Below are 6897 nucleotides of genomic sequence, written 5' to 3' on the forward strand. Positions count from 1 at the left end.
AGGCCATCAATGGATACAAACTATTAATAATAATAATAATAATAATAATTTATTTGTACCCCGCCCATCTGGCAGGGTTTCCCCAGCCACTTCCAACAAAGATGAAAGATGGCGGCTTCCAACAAAGATGAAAAATACACTAAAATGTCACATATTAAAAACTTCCCTGAACAGGGCTGCCTTCAGATGTCTTCTGAATGTCAGGTAGTTGTTTATCGCTTTGACATCTGATGGGAGGGCGTTCCACAGGGCGGGCGCCACTACCGAGAAGGCCCTCTGCCTGGTTCCCTGTAACTTGGCCTCTCGCCGTGAGGGAACCGCCAGAAGGCCCTCGGAGCTGGACCTCAGTGTCCGGGCAGAACGATGGGGGTGGAGACGCTCCTTCAGATATACTGGACCGAGGCCAGTACTCTGTCTCAATGCTCGGAGACAGCACATTTTGCTGAATACCAGTTGCTGCAAACTGCAGCAGGGTAGAGGGCTCTTTATCTCAGGTCATGCTAGTGGGATTCCTGTAGGAATCTGGTTGGCTGCTGTGAGAACAGCATTCTGGGTTGGATGGGCCTTTGGCCTAATGCAACTGTGCCCTTCTTACCAACTTAACATACTTTATCCTCAGATGTGGATAACCCCAAGGAGTGTTTGTCCTTGCTGGGAAGGTGCCCGAGGCTGTAAAACACTTAAGAAAACAAAAATGCACTCCAAGAATTGCTACTGGGCTGTAGGTAAACACTGTCTTCAAAGGCTATAAACTCAAAGAGACCGAGAAGTAAGCAAAAGGCCTTGAAAGGCAGGCTAGACTTTGCTCCTTTCCCGTCTGTTTCACAAAGATGAAGAAAGTCATGCAGTGTGCAAAGGCTTCTGAAGCCAAGAACTGCTCTCTAGGAGGGATGTGGGCATAACCCTTCCACCTCCTCTAATTATGTTTATTCCCAGTAGTGATTCCAGGGGGAAAAAACCAAGTTTGGTGATGCAATTATAAGGGAAGCAAGGTATATGCAATATGGAAACTTAAAAGATGTGCTGCAATGGCACAGTTCAGTCAAATACTGATTAATTTTAACTTCACAGAATTGAAGAATCATTGGGTGACTTGCTCCCACAAACTCTGGCACCAAAAATCTATCTATCATGTATCTATCTATCTATCTATCTATCTATCTATCATGTATCTATCTATCTTCTTCTTGTTTTTTTAGTCGTGTCCGACTCTTTGTGACCCCATGGAACAGAGCACGCCAGGCACTCCTGTCTTCTACTGCCTCCCGCAGTTTGGTCAAACTCATATTGGTAGCTTCAAGAACACTGTCCAACCATCTCGTCCTCTGTCGTCCCCTTCTCCTAGTGCCCTCCATCTTTCCCAACATCAGGGTCTTTTCCAGGGAGTCTTCTCTTCTCATGAGGTGGCCAAAGTACTGGAGCCTCAGCTTCAGGATCTGTCCTTCCAGTGAGCACTCAGGGCTGATTTCCTTCAGAATGGATAGGTTTGATCTTCTTGCAGTCCATGGGACTCCCAAGAGTCTCCTCCAGCACCAGAATTCAAAAGCATCAATTCTTCAGCGATCAGCCTTCTTGATGGTCCAGCTCTCACTTCCATACATCACTAGTGGGAAAACCATAGCTTTAACTATACGGACCTTTGTCACCAAGGTGATGTCTCTGCTTTTTAAGATGCTGTCTAGGTTTGTCATCACTTTTCTCCCAAGAAGCAGGCGTCTTTTAATTTCATGACTGCTGTCACCATTTGCAGTGATCATGGAGCCCAAGAAAGTAAAATCTCTCACTGCCTCTATTTCATCCCCTTCTATTTGCCAGGAGGTGATGGGACCAGTGGCCATGATCTTTGTTTTTTCAGCCTAACCTCTCAGCCTAACCTACCTCACAGGGTTGTTGTGAGGATAAAATAGGGAGGAGGAAAACCATGTATACCATCTTGAGCTCCTTGAAGGGAAAGGTGGGATCTAAATGTAAATAATAAATGTTATGAAGGAGAATGTGATAGCAAAAAATGTTCTTGAGAGGTACTGGCTATCCCTTAAATCAATGTTTCTCAAACTAGGGTCCCCAGGTGTTGTTGGACTACAACTCCCATCATCCCTAGCTAGCAGGACCAGTGATCAGGAAAACTACAGTTTCCAAGATTATTTGGGGGGAAGCAGGGGCACCTTGGAGGGAGATCATGTTACAATTTCAGGACCATGGATAGTGCCCTTGCCTTAGAGGTCAAGCATCAAACTTGTCTCAGCAAGTCCCTGCAGCAGCAGAACCAGTTAGGCGGTCATTGACTGTAGCCTCTCCCTCCATGTTATGTCCCCTAGCTAGAGATGGAGAAACCTGGAAGAAAAATAGTGAAAGAAGCTGTTTACCACCCCATATATCTTCACATCCCTATTCCTAGCTAGATAAAGGGCAGGTGCCACCTTCAGAAGTCATCGCCTCCTTTGAGGCAATGGGGTCTCCAGTTCTCTTGACCCCCCTGAGAAGCCTGTGGACCAATCACCAAGGCATAAGCGATTCCCCAGGGGAAGACATGTGAGCTCCAACATCTACAGACCCACTTGGAACAGACCAGGAAGCATAACTATCTCATCCTCCGAGCTGCAGTTCCTGAAGAACTCTGCTTCCTATGAGTGCTGGTCTGCAGCCAGGGAATAAATAAGGAGATTTATATATTAATGCAGCTGGAATGCCCCCGCCCCACAAAAAACAACAACAACCCAAAAAACACCCTGGAATTTAATTATGAGGAGGGTGCTCAGATTTCTCTAGAGCAGCTTTTCTCAACCTGTGGGTCCCCAGATGTTGTTGAGCTACAACTCCCATCACCCCTAGCTAGCAAGGCCAGGGCTCAGGGATGATGGGAGTTGTAGTCCAACAACATCTGGGGACCCACAAGTTGAGAACCGCTGCTCTAGAGCAGTGTTTCCCAACCTTGGGCCTCCAGCTGTTTTTGAACTACAATTCCCATCATCCCTGACCACTGGTCTTGCTAGCTGAGGATTATGGGAGTTGTAGTCCAAAAACAGCTGGAGGCCCAAGGTTGGGAAATGCTGCTCTAGAGCATCTGTTCCCTGGGTTTGTTTGTGGGGGGTTTGGCCAAGGGGGAGATGTCTATTAAACCACTTTAAACCTATAGTGTTGATAGGTCTTTAGAAATGTGTCTCACTATTTGCCACCATGCCACAAAAGTCCACCAGGTGTCACTAGTATTCCGTTGCGTAAAGGTCTGATTCAGTTTTGAGATTGTTCTCAAAGGGTAGACATCCACTTGCCTAAAAAAATGATTTCCCTTTGCCCTTTGCAACACAGGGACTCATGCTTAAAAGGCAGAGGGAAAGAAGAGGGCAGAACTGTCTCAGCCCAGTTTAGAAGGCAACAAAAGAAGAGATTCTAGGGTGACTTTTCAGAAGGGCATAGTATCAGTTCGCCTCTTTCCTCTCTTCTCCCAACTTTCAAGCAAAAGAAAACTACTTTCAAAGATGAATTGGGGAAAATATATATGGAGGATTAGTCTGTTGTTTGTGACAGCTGAATGGAGCCTCCATGTTCAGCAGCAATCTATTTTGGGATATCCAGAGGTGAAGACAAACCAGAGGGGAGAAATCCAGTCTACAAGTCTATCCTGCTTGTAGACTTCCTAGCAAAGTCTGGCTGGCATCAACTGGAAATGGGATGCATGATGGCATAGCCATCAACTTTTCCCCTTTCTTGCAAGGAATCCTATTTGGAATAAGGGAATTTCCCTTTAAAAAATGGGAAACTTTGACAGCTATGGCCAGAAGAGCATTGCCACAGCAGGCCAGAGGGTCATTTCACCTAATATTTTATTTCCAACAGTTGTCAGATCAATGATGATTTCAGTTATAAACTCCTGGTCTACAAGGGGGCACACAAGCTTCTGGAAAATTAAATAAGCCCTGGTGGTTGTTCATTAGAATTAGAGATTTAATCCCCAGGACAACCCTGTAAGGTAGGTTAGACTGAGAGGCAGTAATTGGCTAAAGGCCACCCAGTGAGCTTCATAGCTCAGTGGGGATTCGAACTCTGGTCTTCCCGGTCCTAGTCCGACATGCTAACCACTACCCTACACTGACTCTCTTGTTTTACCGATTGTCAGTGAGCAGCAGCAATGAATTTACGCCAAATGCATGTTTTATCTGCCTCTTCATTTCATCTCGCTGCTCTTTCAGACTTTAACCCACCCTTTCCAACATCTGCTCGCCGCTTTTCCACTTCATTGCAATGAGCCTTTGATGCAGCCCAGGGTTTTAACCTGATCTTTGGAAGAATGGAGGAGAACCAACCTCGCTGATCTGCCTCTCGGGGACGGAGAGGACCAGTGGACATTGCCAGGTGTCCGCACAATCCCGTCTCGTTGGACTGGCTGTCTTTGCAAAGCCCTCTGTGTTTGTAGGAAGGTGCCCAGCTGGGAGAAGAATGGATCCCTTCTGCCTCTTGGGTTTGTTTACTTACTGAGCTGCTGGACCAGCGTTTAACTAAACTCAGTTCATCATGCCAAGATTCAGTCAAATCATGCAGTCCCTGGCAGTGCTGACCAAAAGGCGAGCGCAGAAAAGGAAAGCATCCCAAAGAGACTGCAGAACATCTGCTTTGCATGCAGAAAATCCAAGGTTCAACTCTGCCCATCTCCAGGTTACGGCTGGTAGTGACTCCTGCAGGGCAAATACTCGTCATTGACAACACTACTGAGCTAGATGGAGCAGTGGTATAAGTCAGTTTTCTATGTTCCTATGTAGAGATGCAGACGGGAGTTTTCCCCCCCTTCTCATAGAAGGGTAAAGTTGGGACCCCAACTCCCAGCAATGCAGGAATCATCTTTGGTTTCAGATAGTACATGGGTCGTTGTTGTTGTTTAGTCACTTCCAACTCTTTGTGACCCCATGGACCAGAGCACACCAGGCACTCCTGTCTTCCACTGCCTCCCGCAGTTTGGTCAAACTCATGCTGGTAGCTTCCAGCAGTGGCGTAGCGTGGGTTGTCAGCACCCGGGGCAAGGCAAGTAATTTGCGCCCCCCCCCCCCCGCTGCACTGTCCCTCCCCCAGATAGTCCCTCACTCTCTCTCCGCACCACACCGCACGCCTGGCACCCTCCCCTCCACAGTGGGCGGCGACCCGGCGGCTCGGATCGGATTCGCACAGCCAGCACTGCAGTGAGAGAGAGTGAGTGAGCCAGGTAGGGACAGAGAGCTGCGGGTGCGAGCGCCCCCCCCCCGATGTTGCGCCTGGTGCGGCCGCCCCCCCCTGCACCCCCCACGCTATCCGCCACTGGCTTCCAGAACACTGCCAAACCATCTCGTCCTCTGTCGTCCCCTTCTCCTTGTGCCCTCAATCTTTCCCAACGTCAGGGTCTTTTCCAGAGAGTCTTCTCTTCTCATGTGTCTAAAAAGCCAGGGGACACAAATTTCCGCGGCCCTCTAGCAGCTGGAGTGGCTCATTTACCAGAAGTAATGTATTTAGTGTTAATTCTGGAAATGTACACTCAACTCTGACCAAACTAAGCCTCCTGATGTATATTTTGCTCTAGGAAGCACACAAAAACCAGGACGCTGTAGACAATGCATTAATGAAACAATACATTTGACATTTAAAAAATACAATTGCAGCAATCCATGGCAGAAAACATCAGGTTATGTTTTTTAAAAAATATATATATCTTATCACTAAAAGCTTGTTCTAAATCAGCAAATTTCATTCACTCCCAAGAATTCTGGGAACTCAGGTTTACTCATCACAGACCTAGGATTCCCAGTGTCCTAAAGAAACTACAGCTACTCAGAATCTGTTGAATATTGTGTGTTTGTGTGTGGTTTGTATTTTCCGTCACCTGCATATCTGCTGTTTAGATCTGATGCAAGTCTCTCTCTCTCTCTCTCTCTCTCTCTCTCTCTCTCACACACACACACACACACACACACACACACACACACACAAACTTCCACTCTCCTTTCCTTCTGCACGAACAGCACATTCTTGTGGGAAGCTTTACTGGAAATTATTCACCTATAAAGCACCCGTTTCACTGTTAACTTCCAGGAGAAACAGGGGAAAGAATGTTGTGTATCGCGGTGGTACAGTATTTCAGCCGAAAAGGGCATCTGGCCTCATCTCGCTCTCTTTGCTCCGAAAACAGTGATTCTGCCTAGGCAGGGAACGGGGATTTCACAAGGAAATGGCATCGCACCACTGGAATATTTGCAGAGCAGGAGAGAGAAGGTCTCTCAGGAGGCACCTGCCACTACCTCATCCTTTAGCTGGCCATTCAAGTCTCCAGCAGGTGTCTGCGCTCTGAGCAGAGCCTCGGGAAGGAACCAGTTGACAGATGCCGGTGCTTTCTTTAGAAAGGGTCAGCTATGTCTCCTTGGATAAACCAAGCAAATACTTGACTGCACAGTTTTGCAGATGACCCAGAGAAAAATGGGTTTAAAGCAAACAATTGGGTTGCTTTTTTGTAAAATCTCTCTGTGTGTTTTGTGAGTGAGGAGTTGAAGGATTTGATGCTCTTAGGCCTTTTGTTCTTGATTCTAAAGCCGAGTCTGAGGCTCTTGCTTATAAAAGCAGCTTCTGAGAAGGACTTTTTGATGAGGAGCCAGCACTGCCGAAACACACATGAGGCCAGCATTGCACCAGAAGATTGCACCTGAAACGAGCCCTGGTACTAACCTTTTGCAGAACTGTTGCTGGGGATTAGATGTGAGCTACTAGGGATGCAGGTGGCGCTGTGGGTTAAACCACAGAGCCTAGGACTTGCTGATCAGAAGGTCGGCGGTTCAAATCCCTGCGACGGGGTGAGCTCCAGTTGCTCAGTCCCTGCTCCCGCCAACCTAGCAGCTCGAAAGCTCATCAAAGTGCAAGTAGATAAATAGGTACCGCTCCTTT

This window comes from Podarcis tiliguerta (genome assembly GCF_965153285.1).
Source record: "Podarcis tiliguerta genome assembly, chromosome: 9".
Classification (NCBI taxonomy): domain Eukaryota; kingdom Metazoa; phylum Chordata; class Lepidosauria; order Squamata; family Lacertidae; genus Podarcis; species Podarcis tiliguerta.